The sequence below is a fragment of the Pteronotus mesoamericanus genome, unplaced genomic scaffold (assembly GCF_021234165.1).
Source record: "Pteronotus mesoamericanus isolate MK-2021 breed Mesoamerican mustached bat unplaced genomic scaffold, CSHL_Meso_final contig_57, whole genome shotgun sequence".
NCBI lineage: Eukaryota > Metazoa > Chordata > Mammalia > Chiroptera > Mormoopidae > Pteronotus > Pteronotus mesoamericanus.
This window is the reverse complement of record NW_026555203.1, coordinates 151530-170759: the sequence shown is the minus strand read 5'-3', so window position 1 is coordinate 170759 and position 19230 is coordinate 151530. Positions and strand designations below refer to the sequence as shown.

General features: G+C 43.3%; 1 pseudogene; it reads right to left on the bottom strand.

Annotated features, from left to right (window-relative positions):
* Positions 1–5665: 5665 nt before the first annotated feature.
* On the bottom strand, positions 5666–5781 carry LOC129076168 (uncharacterized; annotated as a pseudogene).
* Positions 5782–19230: the final 13449 nt, after the last annotated feature.

Here is a 19230-nt window from a genome sequence, read left to right as displayed (position 1 = left end):
GCACAGAGGTCCCCAACCCCCGGGATGCGCACCAGTACCGGTCTGTGGCCCGTTAGGAACCCGGCCGCGAGCAAGACTACCCTGAGCTCCTCCTCCTATGTCTGCCCCGCCCCCTTCCAGAGCAGGAGGTGAGCCCCGAAGCTCAAAGCTTGCCTGAGCTTCTGGTCCCCTGCCGACCCCCCACTTTCCACGAAACAGGTCCCTGGTGCTAAAAGGTTGGGGACTGATGTATTAGCAAATCCGCTATCGTAACTAGAACGACTCTTTGGCGGACTACAAACTCCGGCATGCAAAGCAATTACCCGCTTCTGGCCGGAAGTTCTAGAACAGAAAATCTTAGGGTCCCTATTTGTAAGTAAAAGTAATCCTCTAATTCTGGAAGTTTAGTATTTTTCAGATCAAAATATAGTTTCTGTGGGCTATACTTTACTACCTGATGTTATCCAAAGTTTACCTCACTAGGGAACTTGTATTCTCTATCTTTAATTCAGAGGTGAAACAGGTTGCCGCTGCAAAATATATCTTTTGCGATATTATTTTAAGTTGATTATTAAGAAAAGATTCAGGAATAACCTTTCACCATACCTTTAACTGCCTAAAAGGATTTAGAAAGAGGTCATGCTCCAAGAAGGGAGCTACTATCATCATACGTGCTATGAACTAGTGTGTGAAACAGGGAGGGACCTAGCAAGCCCTCTGCGTCCCAGTGTTAAAGACGGCCCAGCAAACAGCTTTTTAACAATTTCATCTGCGTGTAAATTGCCTTCCTGACCTTTGAAGTGTTGTTTATGTTATATATGTATATTTTTAATTTTTATTTATTGATTTTAGAGAGAGGAAGGGGGGAGAGAGAGAGAGGAAAAATACATCAATCTGCTGTTCCATTTACTGATGCATTCATTGGTTGATTCTTGCGTGTGCCCTGACTGGGGATCAGCAGCGGTCTTGGTGTACCGGGATGGCGCTCTAACCAACAGGGCGTTGTTTATGTGATATTATGAAAATGTGAAGAGATTTCATGTCAAGTATTAGTATATTAACACATTTTATAAATGTAAAAGTAAAGGAAGACAATTAGAGGAATAATGACTTTACAGAAATTCAGGTTTGAGGACTTTGGAACTGTAAAAACCCCAAAGTGAAAAGAAAAGGTAAGGATATATAAGAAAAATAGTTAATATCAGAAATGTTTCTTTATGTATGGGTAAACAACTACTAAGACTAAAGGGGGAAATGGTTCAGAATGAATACATTCTTATTTTCAAGTTGAGCAGTGTCCCAGAGATTTTTAAAAGTTTTCGATGTTAACACATCTCATAGTTCACATTTTCTCTTTATCTACATAAGAGATCCTTTGCCTTTTGGTTGTTTCAAATAGTTTAAGCCATTGTTGACATAATTATATGAGTACTAAATAACAGTGAGTTTTAAAATGAGATCATTGTCATCAGCTAAGAATAGGGTATTCAAAATAGAAAAGCTTTATCTTGATGATGTTAAGATGAATAATTTTAAATGAGCAATTCTCCTACAATTTTAAGAAGCTATTTGGATTTTTTCATAAATCTTAAACTCAAAACTAAACGTTGTTTGCTTAATTAATTCACAAAATTCTTCTACTCCACTCAGTTTTATACAGAAACAAAGGATAGAGTTATCTATCAAATTTTATTTAAGATGAACATTGAGTTTTCATATCCACCACCTCCCTCAAATAGACATACACCTGTGTGGGCACACAAGTAGCATCTGAAAATGTATGAAAGGGGAAAAATAGAACACAAATGTGTGAATATTCTGTTCACTCTCATTTAAAAGAAAAAATGGACAAGTATTGGACAAAGAGAAAACAATTTTGGGGACCTAAAATAAAATACTCTGTTCACTTATGTACTTTGTTATACATTGTTTTTAATATAATAGTAATACAATATATTTTTATTTAAAATTTTGTAATGATTTATTAATTTAAAAATACTAATGAAAAAGCTGGAGAATATTTAAGACCCTGTTGGCTAAATAAAAAAACCTTGTTACCTGACTAATCATTTTTTTTAAATTAAATTTATTGGGGTGACTAACTAGTTATCTTGAAGGCAAGTTTCCAAGTAAGAGTAAATTTGACTATACTTTATTCTTTATTGTAAACAATGAGTGTCTGCTCTATTGTCCCTCCCTGACATTCCGTAAAAGGAGATAACGACTCATCATAATATTTTACTAAAGAACCTGTCCTTACCCATCCTGTCTTAAGGTATGCATTAGCTCCAATAGCTTGTAAAACATGTTTTGGAGCCCTGGACAGGTGGCTCTGTTGGAACTTCCTCCCACACACAAAAAGGTTGCAGGTTTGATTCCCAGTCAGGGCACATACCTAGGTTGTGGGTTTGATCCATGGTTGGGGCATATAGGAGAGGCAACCAATCAATGTTTCTTGTTCACATCGATGTTTCTCTTTCTCTCAAATTAATTAAAAATAAACATGTTTTGGAGAATTTTGTGATGTCATAAACATGTCTATTGTAGAAAATAGTTCCAGCTCACAAATTATCTGTTATTAACTTACACAAGTCATGGTAGACTGGCAAACCACAAGTAAATAATAGTAATACTTCTAAAGAGATTTATTCACAACGCAAAGTCTTGTTCTTGCATATACTTGTTATCCCAATGTTATATTTTTATTAAATCGTTAGGGCTATTGTTATTATAACTCTATAACTGTTCATAGTTGAGACAGTGTAATATTATTGCGCTTTTTTCATATATGACACTTTGTTTTTCCTGGAGTTAATGATTACTTCGGTTATTTTGTTTGATTGATTTCTTTCCTTGTACCTAATTTATTACTAATTTATTTTTATCTTTATTGATTTTAGGGAGAGGAAAAGAGAGAGAAACATAAATATGTTGTTCCACATATTTATGCGTTCATTGATTGTTTCTTGTATGTGCCTTGACCAAGGATTGAACCCGCAACTTTGGCACATGGGGATGATGCTCTATCCAATTTAACTACCCGGCCATGGCTCCTGTTATTAATATATTAGCCAATCCCTTCAGAGATGTAAAATCCTACTCCTTAAAGTCAAATGAATCAGGTAGTCTATTAGGTTTTGTTTGTTTGTTTGTTTAGTTTGGAAACATCTTTCTTCCTGCCATTTCCTCTTCTATTCTTGTAAGGACTGAGCGATTTTTAGGCCTGCTACACAGATGTTGCCCTGGAACTTCATTTTGCCTTTCTTGGATTCCCCGGTTTGCTGGATGCCACTCTACTAGTTTTGACCATTTGGGTTGTTTCCAGTTTTTGCCTATTATAATGTTGCTTTGTAAATTGCTGTCCACATGTCTGCATGCAAGTATTTCTGTTGGATGTATACCTCAGAGTGGAATTGCTGGGTCATAGGTTGTGCACGTGTTGAAACTGTGAGCTTGGACGGAAAAAGTTGCATCTTTATTTTCACTAATCATTAAATGAAATTTAGGATTTCCCTCAGTTAAGAATGTAAGCAACAAAACATAGCAGTATTAGCAGTGATTTTGACAAATAGAAATCATATATCTTTTCCTAGCACATTACACTTGTTGCACATAATGTAAAATACTGTTTGCACTGATGCCTACAGTTCCTGAACTGTTCTGGGTTTCTGCACCAAAAATTGGCTTATTTCCTGTTGGCTTCCCTCATGAGTGTAGTTTCATAATTCCTCCATTCAGGTAAGCAAGTTTTATGCCCTTGTGGGTCTGTATCTTTTATAATCACTTATCATCATTTTAGTGGGATTTCAGTGTGCAAATGAAAACATGTTCATTATCCATATTTCCAAATTGTTCTTTATAGCTTTCATCTGTAGTTATGTCTTTTTAAAAAAATATTACTTATATATTGGGTTGGCCAAAAAGTCCATAAAATAAAAGACATATTTTTCTTTTTCACCAATAACTTAATTGAATTGGATATTTTGAGTGTGTCAGCTATCTCCTGCATGGTATAACATTAATTGTTCTCAATTAATGTCTCGATTTGACTGCTATCAACTTCAACTGGCCTACCCGACCATGGAGCATCATCAAGTGAGAAATCTCCAGCACGAAACTTCTCAGGCCACTTTTGACATGTTTGATCAGTCATAGCACCTTCTCCATACACTGCACAAATCTTTTTTTGTGTGTTTCAATTGCATTTTTACCTTTCTTGAAATAATAAAGCATCATATGCTAAAAAAATTGTGTATTTTCTTCCATCTTCAATATTAAAATAGCTACACAAAAATGTACCAATTTTGATAAGTTTTTTTTTAAATGCACGCTCATATGACAGCTGTCACAATATACTCTAACAAAATTGTTTCAAATGAAGTAAAGATAACTAAGTGCTACTAGAGCCATCTTACAGAAAAAAAAATGAACTTTTTGGCCAACCTAATATATTTTTCATCTTTTTAAATAGGTTAATCTTGATAAAGGTATGTCTATTATATTAGTCTTTTCAAAGAACCAGCTTTTGGTTTTGTTGATCCACTCCATGTTTTGTGTGTGTTTGTTTTGTTTTATTAATTTTTGCTCTTCTCTTTATTATTTTTTCTTTCTATTAGGTTTCTTCTGCTCTCTAGCTTCACAAATTGAATGCTCAATGCATTATTTTGGAATAAGTGCATTTTACACTATAAACTTACTCATTATCCCATTTTAGATGCACCTCACATGATTTTATATGTATTTTATTGTCATCAGTTTTAACCTTTTCATGATTCTTATTAAGATTTTCTTATTAACTCATTAGCTATTTAAGGGTTGTGTTTTTAAATATTTTAAAATTTTTATTTATTGATTCTAGACAGAGAGAGGAAGAGAGAGAAACATCAGTTCATTGTTCCACCCATCCATGCATTCATTGGTCAGTTCTTCTATGTGCCCTGACCAGTGATCGAACTCGCAACCCTGGCACTTCGGGATGGTGCTCCAACCAACTGAGCTACCTGGCCAGGGCATGTTTTTAGTTTTTTGATGTATGTTTTGTTTGTTTTTACTGCCTTTTTAGTATTCATTTAAAATTTCAACATGAGGTGACAGGGGAGGAAGGGCAGGGGAAGTGGTTCTCCAACTCCCAAGATTTTTCTCCTGGCCCTCTTCTGATGTTGTACTCCTGTCCACAGGGATACCCACCTACCTCCCCAGGGTCTGCAACATCCACAGTGGTAATGTCACCCAGTACTCTGCCAATTCCATCGTTGTCATTGGTGGCTGCACAGTCTGCAAAGTTGGGGTTCTGGAGGACTCCTTAACCCTTCTGGGCATCCTCTTGGCCACCTTCTTGTCCTGTTTTGGGTTCATGTACTGTTTCACCTTGAGGAAGCTATGATGTCCCAACTGTAGAGCAAACGTCACCTAAAGGGAACAGAACCCCTGGTTCTCCTGCATCCAGCTCTCTTTTTGCAGTGTAAATGTCATGTCCAGTAGCTTTATTTGATTAAGCTTCAGGACTATTCTGTAAAGGGAGGAGGGACAGATTTGGCATGTGCAAGCCGGGTTCACAAGCACGAGTCACAGAGTGTGGACACATGGCAACACTGCTCCCCGGGTTAATGAAAACCCAATATAGCACCACTTTTATTTTTTGCAGTCTTCGATTTGATAAAGGTGAAAAATACTGTATTAAATAAATGAGATTAATGTCACTTAAGACATTTTCAACATACGCATTTATTTTTTTTTTCAATTAGCAATAATTGCAACCTCATATAAACTTCATTGGCTACGATACTGCCACTGCACAAAGCTCAACATGCATATGTAATTTTTAATAAGTTTAGAGTTAATAAATAACTACATCATTCTTTTAAATAATATGTGGAGTTTTCAATGCTTTAAATCCAGTATTTCCTATCACACCATCCACTTTTTTATGTTATGGTTATAAGGTAAATTGAGTTTCATTTTTTAAATCTCCTGTTTATATAAACACTACATATTTAGGTTTTTAAAAAAAATCTTTTTTAAACACATTTTCTTTTCTTTTTAAATTTTATTTATTTCTAGGAGAGGAGAGGGAAGGGAGAAAGAGAAGGAGAGAAACATCAATGTGTGGCTGCCTCTCATGCGCCACCTACTGGGGACCTGGCCCGCAACCCGGGGCATATGCCCTGACTGGGAACTGAGCCAGTGACCCTTTGGTTTGCAGGCTGACACTCAATCCACTGAGCCACACCAGCCATGGTGTTTTTTTTTAAAAAAAATCTTCACTCGAGGATATGTTTATTGATTTTAGAGAGAGAGGAAGGGAGAGAGAAATACCAATTGGTTGCCTCCTGTACGCACCCCAAGTAGGGATTGAACCCACAACCTAGGTATTGTCCTGACCTGGGATTGAACTCACAACATTTTGGTGATGGGTTGACACTCCAACTAACTGAACCTCCCAGCCAGGGTCACCCTAAGGTTTTGCAAAGTCTTTGCTCACTAATTCTTTTTGCTTTCTTTTTTTTTTTCTCCTTTCTGGGTGCAATATCCTTACAAATTTGTTTTTAATGAAAGTTTTAAAAAATTATTTATTTTTTTAGAGAGGGGGTAGGGAAGGAGAAAGAGAAACATCTATCAGTTGCCTATCCCACAACCCAGGCATGTGTCCTGACCAAGAACTGAACCAGTAACCTTTTGGTTTGCAAGCCGGCACTCAGTCCACTGAGCCACACCATCTAGAGTTCCTTACAAATTTTTTTTTTTGCAAAAATGTTTATTTTAATAGTTGTGTGAGGGTCTGTAAATAGTAAACACCCACAATCTTTATGTGTCTAAACATGCTTTTATTTTTTTCACAAATAAAAATTTAGCTAGACATGTGTAAACTAGCACCTCACCTCCTTCAGATCTTTGCATCAGTGTGTCACCTTAATGAGGTTGCCCTGACAACCGTTTAATAACTTTCTTTTTTAAAATTGATTTTAGAGAAAGAGAGGAAGGGAAAGAGAAACATCGCGTTGCTGTGCCACTTACTTATGCACTCATTGGTTGATTTTTGTGTGTGCTCTGACCGTGCATGGAACTCACAACCTTGGTGAATCCAGACGACATTCTAACGAACTGAGCTACGTGGCCAGGGCCGCTTTAATAACTTTGAACCCATTGCCTTCCCCAGGTATCTCAATCCCTTTACCTGTTTTTCCTATCACAAAATTCCCCTCTTTGATTATTTTTTGTTTTCTTTCTCTCTCCACTAGAGTATCAATTCCAGGAGCACATGGATTTCTGTCTGTTTCATTCACTGTGTATCCCCAGCATTTATAAGAACACCTGGCACTTACTAAGTGCTGAGTTTTTAAAAAATAAGTTTATTACACTTTCTGAGTTTGTTGAATGAATATAGGCTTCTTGATCAACATTTATTTTATTTTCCTCAACACTTATTATTATGTCATCTCAGGTATCTTTTTTTGAGGCCTAGAGTTATTCTGTTTTTTTTTTTTAGATTTTATTTATTGATTTTCAGAGAGAGGGAAAGGAGAGGGAAAGAGTGGGAGAGAAACATCAATTTGCGAGAGGTTGCCTTTCACACGCCCCCAACTGGGGACCCGGCCTGCGACCCTGGCATGTGCCCTGACTGGCTATTGAACTAGTGACCTTTGCAGGTCAGTCCACTGAGCCACGCCAGCCAGGGTAAGACTTGCGTTATTTCTAACCAACTGTGAGCTACCTGGCTAGGGTTTGGATTGGAGTTTATCAATGAAGTTAGTTTATTGGATCAAAGTATTTCATTTTTGGAAACTAGTGAGCTTAAACGATTGTTGGCATTCAAAGAAAATCTAATTTGTTCCCTGGCAGAGGAAAATATGTTATCTGGAAGCTTCAGTCTCTTGTTGGCATTCATATACTTATTTTTTTTAAATTAAAGACATTTATTTTACTGTGGTAAGAACACTTAACATGAGGAGCATTTGAGGTCTTGCTCCCCAGTATATGTTGTCAGTTTTGCTCAAATGAACTCCTCTTTCTTTTCTTTTCTTTTCTTTTTTAAGAATGTTTAACAGGATATCTACCTTCTTAACAGATTTTTAAAATTATTTATTTATTTATTTTTAGAGAGGGGAAGCGAGGGAGAGAAACATCAATGTGTGGTTGCATTTCACGTACCTCCTCCTGGGGACCTGGCCTGCAACCCAGGCATGTGCCCTACACTGGGAATCAAATGGGTGACCCTTTGGTTTACAGGCCGGCGCTGAATCCACTGAGCCACACCAGCCAGGGCTCTTAACAGATTTTTAAGTGTACAATACAGTATTGTTTACTGTAGGCACAATGTGGTACAGCAGATTTCTATTCATCTTGCATTACTGAATGTGTACACCCATGGATTAGCAAGCCCTCATTTTCCACTACACCCAGCCCCTTACAACCAGCATTCTATTCTGTGCTTTCTGAGTTTGACTATTGGAGATAACTCATCTCACTGGAACCGTATAGTATTTGTCCTTTTGTGACTGGTGTATTTCACGTAGCATGATGTCCTACAGGTTCACCCATGTGGTCACATATGGCCGAACTTCCTTCCTCTTTTAAGACTGAATAATGTATTGTCTTTATATACCATGTTTTCTTTATCCATCTGTGGATGAGCATATAGGTTGTTCCCACATCTTGGCTGCTGTGCATAGTGCTAAATGAAGATAGGAGTTCTAACACCTCTTGGAGAGCCACAGTACAATTCTCTTGGCTAAATACCCAGATTGCTAGATCATATGGTGATTCCATTTTTAATTTTTAAGTATATTTTATTGATTATGCTATTACAGTTGTCTCATTTTTTCTCCCTTCTATCCCCCCCTGCCCTGCAGCCCCCATCCCTCCAGCATTACCCCCACCTTAGTTCATGTCCACCAGTCGTACGTATAAGTTCTCTGGCTTCTCCACTTCCTATACTATTCTTAACCTCCCCCTGTCTATTTTGTACCTACCAACTATGCTGCTTATTCCCTGTACCTTTCTCCCCATTCTCCGCCCGCTCCCTCCCCACTGATAACCCTCCATGAGATCTCCATTTCTGTGAGTCCATTTCTGTTCTAGTTGTTTGCTTAGTTTGTTTTTCTTTTTGGTTTTTTTTTTGGTTCAATTGTTGATAGTTGTGAGTTTGTTGTCATTTTACTGTTCACAGTTTTGATCTTCTTCTTCTTCTTAGATAAGTCCCTTTAACATTTCATACAATAAGGGCTTGGTGACAGGGAACTCCCTTAACTTGACTTTGTCTGGGAAGCACTTTATCTGCCCTTCCATTCTGAATGATAGCTTTGCTGGATAGAGTCATCTTGGATGTAGGTCCTTGGCTTTCATGACTTTGAACACTTCTTGCCAGCCCCTTCTTGCCTGCAAGGTTTCTTTGGAGAAATCAGCTGATAGTCTTATGGGAACTCCTTTGTCGGTAACTATATCCTTTACTCTTGCTGCTTTTAAGATTCTCTTCTTATCTTTAATCTTGGGTAAGTTAATTATGAGGTGCCTTGGGGTGTTCCTCCTTGGGTCCAACTTCTTCAGGACATTCTGAGCTTCCTGGACTTGCATGTCTCTTTCCTTTGCTAGACTGGCAAAGTTCTCTTTCTCCTTCATTATTTTCTCAAGTAAGTTTTTAAAAAATATTTTATTTATATTTAGAGAGACGGGAAGGGAGGGAGAAAGAGAGGGAGAGAAACATCCATTTGTGGTTGCCCCTAGACAGCCCTCGACTGGGGACATGGCCTGCATCCCAGGCCTGTGCCCTGACTGGGAATTGAACTGGTGACCCTTTGGTTCGCAGGCCGGTGCTCCATCCACTGAGCCACGCCAGCCAGGGCTCAAGTAAGTTTTCAATTTCCTGCTCTTCCTCTTCTCCTTTGGCACCCCTATGATATAGGTGTTGAAATGTTTAAAGTTGTCCCAGAGGTTCCTAATCCTCTCCTTGTTTTTTTGAATTCTTGTTTCTTCATTCTGTTTCGGTTGACTGTTTATTTCCCCCTTCTGTTCCAAATTCTTGAATTGAGTCCGATTTCCTTCTCTTCACCATTGGTTGCCTGTATATTTTTATTTACGCCAGTTTCTATAGCCTTCACTTCTTCCTTTATTTTGTGGCCGTACTCAGCCATTTCTGGGAGTCTCCTGATTACCAGTGTTTTGAACTCTGCATCTGATAGGTTGTCTATTTCCTTGTCGCTTAGTTCTTTCTTTGAAATTTTGATCTGTTCTTTCATTTGGGCCCTATTTCTTTGTCTCAGCACACCTGTTACATTATAAGGGGCGGAGACTTAGGTATTCGCCAGGGTGGGGCGGTCCTCTTTGCTGCCTTGTGGTTCTGTATGTGGGGGAGGAGTCAGAGAGGGAACAATGCCACTTGCTTGGCTTTCTGCCGCGTTTCAGTCACTTCCCCCGCTACCCACAAGAAATTGGGCCCTTCTGGTGCTGATTCCTGGGTGGGTGGGTTTGTGTATGTTCTAGGACCCTGTGGCTCCCTCCAAAGGACTCTCCTGTAGACTGGGAGTTTCTCCCGTCACTGTAATCCCCACAGGTTTTTACGGACAGAAGTTTTGAGGCTTTATTTCCCTGCAATGGAACCCTGGGTTGTGTGGTCTGCCTCGCTCCCCAGTTTTTCCTCCTGGTTTATCCGCACACGAGCGTGGGGCCGCCTTGTCCGCCAGCTGTTGCCTCGCCATGTGTCCTCTCTTCCTGGCTGTCTCTCTCCGCCCCTCCTACTGATGGGGGACTCAAAGGTTGGAAAAATTTTGTTTTGGGTAATAGCTAATAAGCTTCGTATTCACTGCACGTAAAACGCTATTGTTTCAGGAACTGGAGGTTTGCCCCACCTCGACTCCAGGGGACCAGAAGCGGTCCCACCTTTGTGCCTCGGGAGGACTGCAAGCAATCAAGATGGTATCGGAGCCATTGTGCTCCAGGGTGAGATGTCCACTGCCCAGGACACAGATAAAGAGCATCGCCCCGGGCACAGAGGAAAGAATGCTGCAGCTTTTATCTGATCAACTTGTCCCCTGAATTCCAGTCCCCTTACCTACACTTTTCTTCTCCTTATACGGACTTGAGATGGAATTTAAGGCAGCCTATTACAGTACAAACCTGAAGCTGTCTTGTCTCCTCAGATCACCGGCCATCCGAATAAAATGTTCATAAAGATTCAATCCCTGTCTCTGCTTATTGGGTCTGGTAGGTGACAGGCATCAGGAACACTGGCTTTTCTGGTTTCATATTCTGGCGACTCTGCAGGGACAGACTTTGGGACTTTCCGGTAAGTCTGGTTATTAGGCGGAGCGTCTCACTGGCTGCCTGGACTCAGAAGCCCTGGGGCGTGGATACAGAGGCTCCCTAGCAGCTGCCAGGTGATTTCACTTGGGGACTCTCCTCAGATTCTCAGCATTTCCCCTCATCTTCACATTGGATTGAATTTCTGCACTTTCTGGTTCAGGTTACAATCCCGGGTCACAACTTCCAATGATCTAAGGCATCTGTAAACCATGTGCCTTCTGGTTTACAGAGGTCTGCCTGGTCAAAAGGTGTCTTCTGATTTTGGGAAACAGCCTTTTGGGGCAAGTTTTGGCTGATTGGTTGACTTATGCTTATAAACCTATGACTAAAAAGAAAGTGGTTTTTATTGTAATACCGTTTGGCTTATGTATTGTACAATCTAGACTCAGGAGAGCTCTGGCTGCTGAACCAATCTTTAAATTACTGTAGTATACTGTAACTGGAGTAGTTTTGTCCTAGATCAGGGAAGTGGGACAAAATGCCTTACTTAGAAACCTCCGGGTGTTGACATAGTCAAGATGCAGGATTAAACGGAAGTAGACTAATGGTCCAGAGAAGAAGGGAACTTGCCTGTGAAAGACAGCAGAAGCTCAGAGGAGAGGGCCCGGGAAGATCCAGATGTTGTGGCAGCCGCGAGCCTGGCCGGGGTTCCCGCGGCCCCTCCAGCCCTGGGGGATCTTCCTCCTTATTGGGCTGAGGGACCCGGGACAGGGAGCCTGAACCGGCCTCGCCTCTGGAACCCGTCAGGGAACCAGATTCAGTGGAGGGGAAGCCCCTACCAGGGCGCGGCAGTACCATTTGTGAAAACTTCCAGTGGGAGTAGGGCCAGAGGGCCAGCCTGCTGGGTGTTATGGGCGCTTACTCCGTTTCTGCATCAGGAGATCTGTTAAGCTGGAAAAACTCTCAAAGGACCGGAGCGTATCCCCTTAGGATGGACAAAGGAGTGCACCCCAGCTTTTGAGTCCCTGCAGGCACACCTGGCTGTCACGCCAGGCTTAGCACTTCCAAACCTGCTAAAGCCCTCTCAGTTACATGTTCATGAAAGGCGGGGTGTCGCCCCAGGAGTCCACCCAAATGCGTAGTGACATTCTGCAATCCATTGCATACTTGTCAAAGAAAGGAGGTCACGCTGTCCAGGGGTGGCCACCCTGCTCGAGAGTCGCGTCAGCCACCTGCGAGCTCCCCACCGAGTGCTGAGCCCGCTCGAGCAAAAGGGAAATGTGTGACTCACTGTGAGAACGGGCAGGTACCACGCAAACTTTCCCAGCAATCCCAGTGTCTCCCCCAAAACTGTAAGTTAGAATCTGCCTCTCTTCTCCTGGAGCCTGACTCGGCTGCGCTAATACACGACTGTGCTGAGATCACTGAGGAAGTTTATTCCAGCAGGATTGATTTACAGGACCGTCCCCTAGAAGGGGCAGACTGGACTCCCTATGCAGGTGGAAGCAGTGATATGGACAAAGAAAGGCTGGGTGTGCAGTTGTGACTCTTGAAGGAATGGTAGAGGCCCAGGCCGCACTGCCGGGAACCTCTGCTCAGAAAGCCGAACTGATCCCATTGACGAGGGCACTGGAATTGTCGCACAAAAAGAGAGTGAGTGCGTATATCGATTGGAGGTGTGCTTTCCTAATTTGGCGTGCACATGGTTCCATCGGGAAGGAAAAAGAACCGTTAACCTGCAATAAAAAAGGAGATTAAGTGTGCAGGAGACATTTTAAAGTTATTAGAGGCTGTCCAGGTACCTTTCCAGGTGGCAGTTTCACAGTGCCCCGGGCATCAGAAAGAGGACACGGAAGTGGCTGGAGGAAACAATCTGGCTGATCGAGCAGCGAACGAGGCTGCTCCAGGAGCGTTTTTAATGCCTTTGGTGCCTGTTCCAGACTTGTCACAATGCGACCCTGAATGTCTGACTGCAGGCTTAGAGCTGGGGTTTTGATGAAGAAGGAGCTGACGGTGGATGGAGGAAGAAGAAGAAAGGAGTTATCCTGCTTCCTGAACAATTACTAGAGCCAGTCAGGAAGCATTTGCACGAGGCCAGTCACTGTTAAACTGTGGCTCACAGGTCCTGGAATGTCTAAAGCTATACGAACAATAATTGCTGGGTGTGTCTTGTGCCAGGAGAACAACCCCAAGGCAGATCCCCATCAAAACAAAGAAGGGAAACAATACCAAGGACGGAGCCCGTTGGAGGACCCGCAAATAGACTTTACCGAGATGCCAAGGGTCCGAGGGTGGAAATATCTGCTGGTCTTTGTTGACACCTTTTCAGGATGGGTAGAAACCTATCCTACTAGAATGGAGAGATCCTCGAGGCAGTGAAAGACGTACCGAAGGAAATAATTCCTCGCTTTGTCCTACCCAGCAGCATCTAGAGCGATAATGGACCTGCTTTTGTTTGAAAAGTTACACAGGTTAGTCAATTTTAGACATCAAGCGGAGACTCCACGTGGCCTAGAGAACTCAGGCTCCCGGGAAGGTAGAGAGGATGAATCACAGGCTGAAGAAAAACATAGCGAAGGTGCTCCAAGAAAGTCACCTCCATTGGGATCAGGCTTTACCTTTTGCCCTGCTCAGGATAAGGGTGGCTCCTCAAAGTGGGAGTCGATCGAGTCCTTATGCAACTGTGCACGGGCGACCATTTCAGGCTATGAATGGGGTGGGAGATATGTATATACAGATCAAGAAGTGAAGGCAAAGAAAATGCACACCATTTGAGTCCGACCTTAGCTGTAAGTAACGACCTTGCTTGTATGAGAGACCGCTCCCCGACAGGTTTGCTGCTTTCCTTTGAGCCTGGAGAGAAGGTGCTTCCCAAGACTTGGAGGACAGCATCTCCAGAAAGCCAACTAGAGCAAAAGTGGACCGAACCTTGGGACGTACTCCTCGCCATCCCCGCCGCGGTGACGTTGGCAGAAACCAAACCTTGGGTTCATCACACCAGAGTAAAGAAAGCACCGGAGAACAACGGACCAGTGACCTACAGGAAGACCTGCAAGCCATCTTTCAGAACCAATGACTTATTTTCTTTTCATTACTTTTTGTTAACCCCATGTTATGGAGAACTTGTTCCCTTCACATGAGATGAAAATAGTTGGGTGTATGTAGCAAAAATGTGCTAAACGTCTCTGAATTTTGTCATGCAGGAGGAACTTACGTCGAACAAACTTTGACTGCATGTCTTCGAGGTGTTTGTACTTCCCTGGAAAGCCTTTGAAGGTATACTTTGTTCCAGCCTATCAATAAGAAAATAGCCTACTCCACTGTTTATAATTGGGGCCTTGCGATAACTCGAAAGGATAGGGGAAGGTTTTCCTTAAAAGTCACTAATGTAGCCCCAGCTGGAGAGTGTGCAACTTTTGTCCGTTGTGCTCAAAACTGTTCTGCGCATTATCATAGCTTGTTGTCGCATACAGCGTGCTCTCTTATGTGGACCTGCAGTGAAATGTATTCCGAAGCCCCCCCACCAGACGGTCTAATGCTAACATACGTGCTCAACAACCAAATGAGTACTTCCAAATGAAACTGATCTCAGAGATACAAGACAGTTTAAACGAGCAGTGGGGGAGTGATGGGGGACTCAAATGTTGGAAAAATTCTAGTTTCGGGTAATAGCTAATAAGCCTCGTAATCACTGCACGTCAAACGCTATTGTTTCAGGAACTGGAGGTTTGCCCCACCTCGACTCCAGGGGACCAGAAGCGGTCCCACCTTTGTGCCTCGGGAGGACTGCAAGCAATCAAGATGGTATCGGAGCCATTGTGCTCCAGGGTGAGATGTCCACTGCCCAGGACGCAGATAAAGAGCATCGCCCCGGGCACAGAGGAAAGAATGCTGCAGCTTTTATCTGATCAACTTCTCCCCTGAATTCCAGTCCCCTTACCTACACTTTTCTTCTCCTTATACGGACTTGAGATGGAATTAAGGCGCTGTGCAGAACCGTTTAGTTTCGTTTGACGCAGTTCCACTTGTTTATTTGTGCTTTTGGCTTTTGGTGTCATTTCCATGAAATCAGTGTCAAGACCAATGTCATAGGATTTTCTCCTATGTTTCTTCTAGAAGTTTGACACTTGCAAGTCCTATGTTTGAGCCTTTATCTTTAGTTGATTTTTGTGTACAGTGGAAGATCAGGGTGCCATTGATTTTTATTTTTTGTATGCGGATATTTCGTTCTCTGTGTCCCCCCTTCCTGACGTCCAGTCCGGTGGAGAGTCCTTACCTCACGGGGCCTCTAGGCGGCGTTTGACATAGTTGATCACCTTGTTCTCCTTGGGACTCGGGCTCTCCTTGGCGTCTGGGACACCGTGCTCGGCTGCTTTTCCTTTCATCTCACTCACCGACCAGCCAGCGCCTCCTGCTGGCTCCTCCTCTCTTAATCCTGTAGGGTCTAGAGGGTGGAGAGGCACAGGCTTTGGGCCCTGGACCACTTCTGCCTGTGCAGTCACTGCCTCCAGGGGCACATCCCGCCTCAGGTCTTTCAGGGCCCCCCTGCATCAGCGGCGCTGCCCTGGCCCCTGCTCAGGTTCCAGGCAGACACGCCCAGCTGCTTTCTCAACAGCTCCAGTTGGCGCGGTCTCATGGGCTCTCCCGCATGGCATAGCACGTCCAACCTGAAGTCCTCCTCGGCTTCCCTCTTCCCTCCTCCACCTCATGTAAGAGCCTCTCCCTCCTTCCGGTTGTTTGGGTGAAAACGCTTGCATCCTGCTGACCCCTCACTTCCCTCTCATGCAGTGAGGGAAACCCCAACACGCAGTCTCCGCAGTCACTCCCTGTCCCACTCGGAATGAGAGCTCCACCCCTTGGTGTGGTCCACGTGGCCCTGCATGATTGGGTCCTTCTGTACCTCGCCCGCCCCATCTCCTACCAACTTCTTCCCCCACCCCGACCCCCTCATGCTGCTCCAGTACTTCCCAGTCCCACCTGCATGTGTCTACATCACACCAAACACGTTCCCACCCCGGGGCCTTTGCACCTGCAGTCCCCGCTGCCTGGTGTGACCTTTCCCCATTCATGAGCAAGGCCTGCTCCCTCACTTCAGCTGGTCTGCTCCAATGTCACTTGGTCAGGAAGGCCTTCTCTGACCACCCTTGGCTCCAACCGCCCTCTGCTGCCTCTCTGTTGCCATCCCTCGCTTCATTTGCATCCCTCTGCTCTGCGTGGATCTCTCCAACTAGAATGGAAGCTCCGGGAGTTAAGGGATCTGGTTTCCTCACTGCTGTCCCCCGCCCGGCCCCGCCCCGCCCCCCCCCCCCCCCCCGCCGCCGCCTCCTCGTGGAGTGCACAGCTCGCAGACGCGGCGTCAGAGAGTGAATCAGTCGGGTCACGTTGCTCTCGCGGCTCGAGATCCTGCAGTGCTCCCTCATCTGTCCGTGCCTTTGCCCACGCTACTCCCTCTGCTTGGAGGGCTCTTCCTCCTCCTGGTCTGCCTGGAAAACTCTTACTCACCCTTCCAGACCTGACCCAACTGTCACCACCATGCCCCCAGGTAGAGTCGGCCCCTTGTCCCTGGGTGACCCCGCAGCATCCTGTGCGTGCCTCGGTTAATGCTTGATTCTCATGTGATTTTTCGGTTTCCTCTGTCAACTGTGATCTTCCTGAGGACAGATACCATCCTCTCATCCTGTTTCCCTAAGGCCTAGTCCAGTTCCTGCACAGCCTTAAGTAAATATTTGGCAAAGGGCTGCTGACTCAATGAGTAAATGAACTGAGACAAAAGGGAGTCTACTTACTAAACCTGACAAGCTCGTGGGAGGCCTGCATATTGGTCTTATAAACTCCAAGGCCAAAGTGACCACATAGGATGGTCTGAAATTAAAATTTTCTAATAACTAAAAGGAGTTTATGGCAAGTAGTCATATCCTAGGAATGTATTTTTCCTTAACTGTCATTTTTTTGCATCTAAGATAACATACCTTTGGGATATCAAAGTAATTTCCCGTCACCACAGTCGTCAAAGCACAACCACCACAAATCCTCTCATTTATGTTAATTGTTGACTGTACCTACAAATGTAATAGAAGTACACGTGTATGTAACTGCACAAAAAAATAGTAGCTGGCTGCCTGTCACCGCCAAAGCCAGACTCGTGAGGCAAATGCTGGTGTAAATGTAAAGAGGTTTTATTCAGATGCTGTGTCATCTGGAGAATGGTGGACTCCTTTCTCAAAGATCATCCCCTGCGCAAGATCAAGACAAAAGCCAGTATCCAGAGTTCCTGTACCAATTTAAAGTACAGATCTTTGGAGCCTGCAGGTAGCTCTCAAGCAGTCACAGTCCACATCCAGGTAGCATAGCTGGTATCTGGCTGCTGTTCATTTCAGGGTCCTTTCTGGAGCATGCAGCCAAGGGCCAGACAGCTGCTAGGGTCACAAGGTTGTGTGTGCCGGGGAGAGAGCATGTGAATGCACCAGCATATGCATCACCAGGTGGGCAAGAGAGCATGAGTGGCTCTCTGTGGGAAGCCATGGGCCAAGTGGCTGTTAAAAACATGTGGCCTATGGAGAAAATAGGCCTGTGCACTGTGCCGGTGCAGGTCATGAGCCAGTTCGCCCCAAACAAGGAGCCTCTTTGTTCCCCTGGCCTTATATTAGCTTGGGTGTGGGATGGATCAGACACTTTCTCACAATGACAAATCAACTTGCCAAACTTTTGCATGCTTCCAGGGGATCTACTTCTCAACCAATTCCTTCTTTCCCCAGGTTAGACTGACAGGCCTCTTTGGTCCAGCATCTCCCCCCCTCCACCATTTTGACTTCTATGCTGCATGTGCCTACCTTACACTGGTCCAACCCCTACAATCTGGTACCGGATGTTGGGGAAGGGCCTTTTCCGATCCAATTACTTTGCTAGCCTTCTATGCATTGTTTCAGAATCTCCCCCTGTTGCCATTTTGGCTGATGGGAAAACTCCCCCCCACTCTGGACAGACTGTCTATCTGTATAGACTGTCTTCAGTTCCTGTAGAGATTAATTGATCTTACTTGTCAAATGGTCAGATGATGTACCCTTTGAATTGAAAAAAACTTCTAAATTGGAAAATTTTTAGAGAGCTCTCTTCATAGCAGTTGGTTTACGAGTACCTAGAAGAAGACCAAATTTCAAAAGTGTATACAAAGAATTATAATGACTAGCCTTATAACAATAATCAGGTTGAGAAATCTTATTGAATCTGCTGTCTCAGCTTCCCTCATGGGTCTTATAGATGCTAATAAAAGCATTAGGTTAATTAATAGGAGAATGGGAAGAGGCCCAGGAGAGAGTCAAGAGGCTCTTGGAATTATTTTACAAAAGGGTATTAAGAAATAAGGTGAATAATGCAAATATTGATAGGAGCAAAAGAAACAGGAAACAGAAAGGGAAGGTTCACAGGACTCGTCCTGGCAGGGTGGAAATCTTTAGATGATTATTAAGACATGGGGTAAGTGGACATTGCTGTGGTTTAAACCTACAGTTGGGCAGGCCAAAGAGATCCCCTTTTAGTCCCTCAACCTTAAAGGGCCCCAATCATGTCATATCTATTTACTACAATTTGAAGAAATTAAAAAAGCCCAAAGGCAAAAACTGTAATGAGAAATCTTACCAGCAATGGTTTGGGACAGCCATTAAGCCGATTAATCAAGTTAAAAATTGACAAAACATCATTAGTGAATCCCTGATTCAGACTACAATTAGATAGAACACAAAAATGTATGGTTAAGAAGAATATGAAAGTTGGATTAAGCATGTATTATGTAAAGAAGTTACATCCACTTTACCTGAATGTTTGAATAGGAATGGATATTATGTCTGGTTGGGGAACATTTCCCCTTCCCAGTACTGTAAAACCAAAATTTGATTAAATCTTAATAGAAGCTATAGATAAAAAGAGTTCATTCACCTGGCACACAGCAGAGCTGTGCGGGGAAACTCACTTCAGATGCAATATGGGTCTAGCAGCAAAGGCCTCTGGGAAACGTTGGAC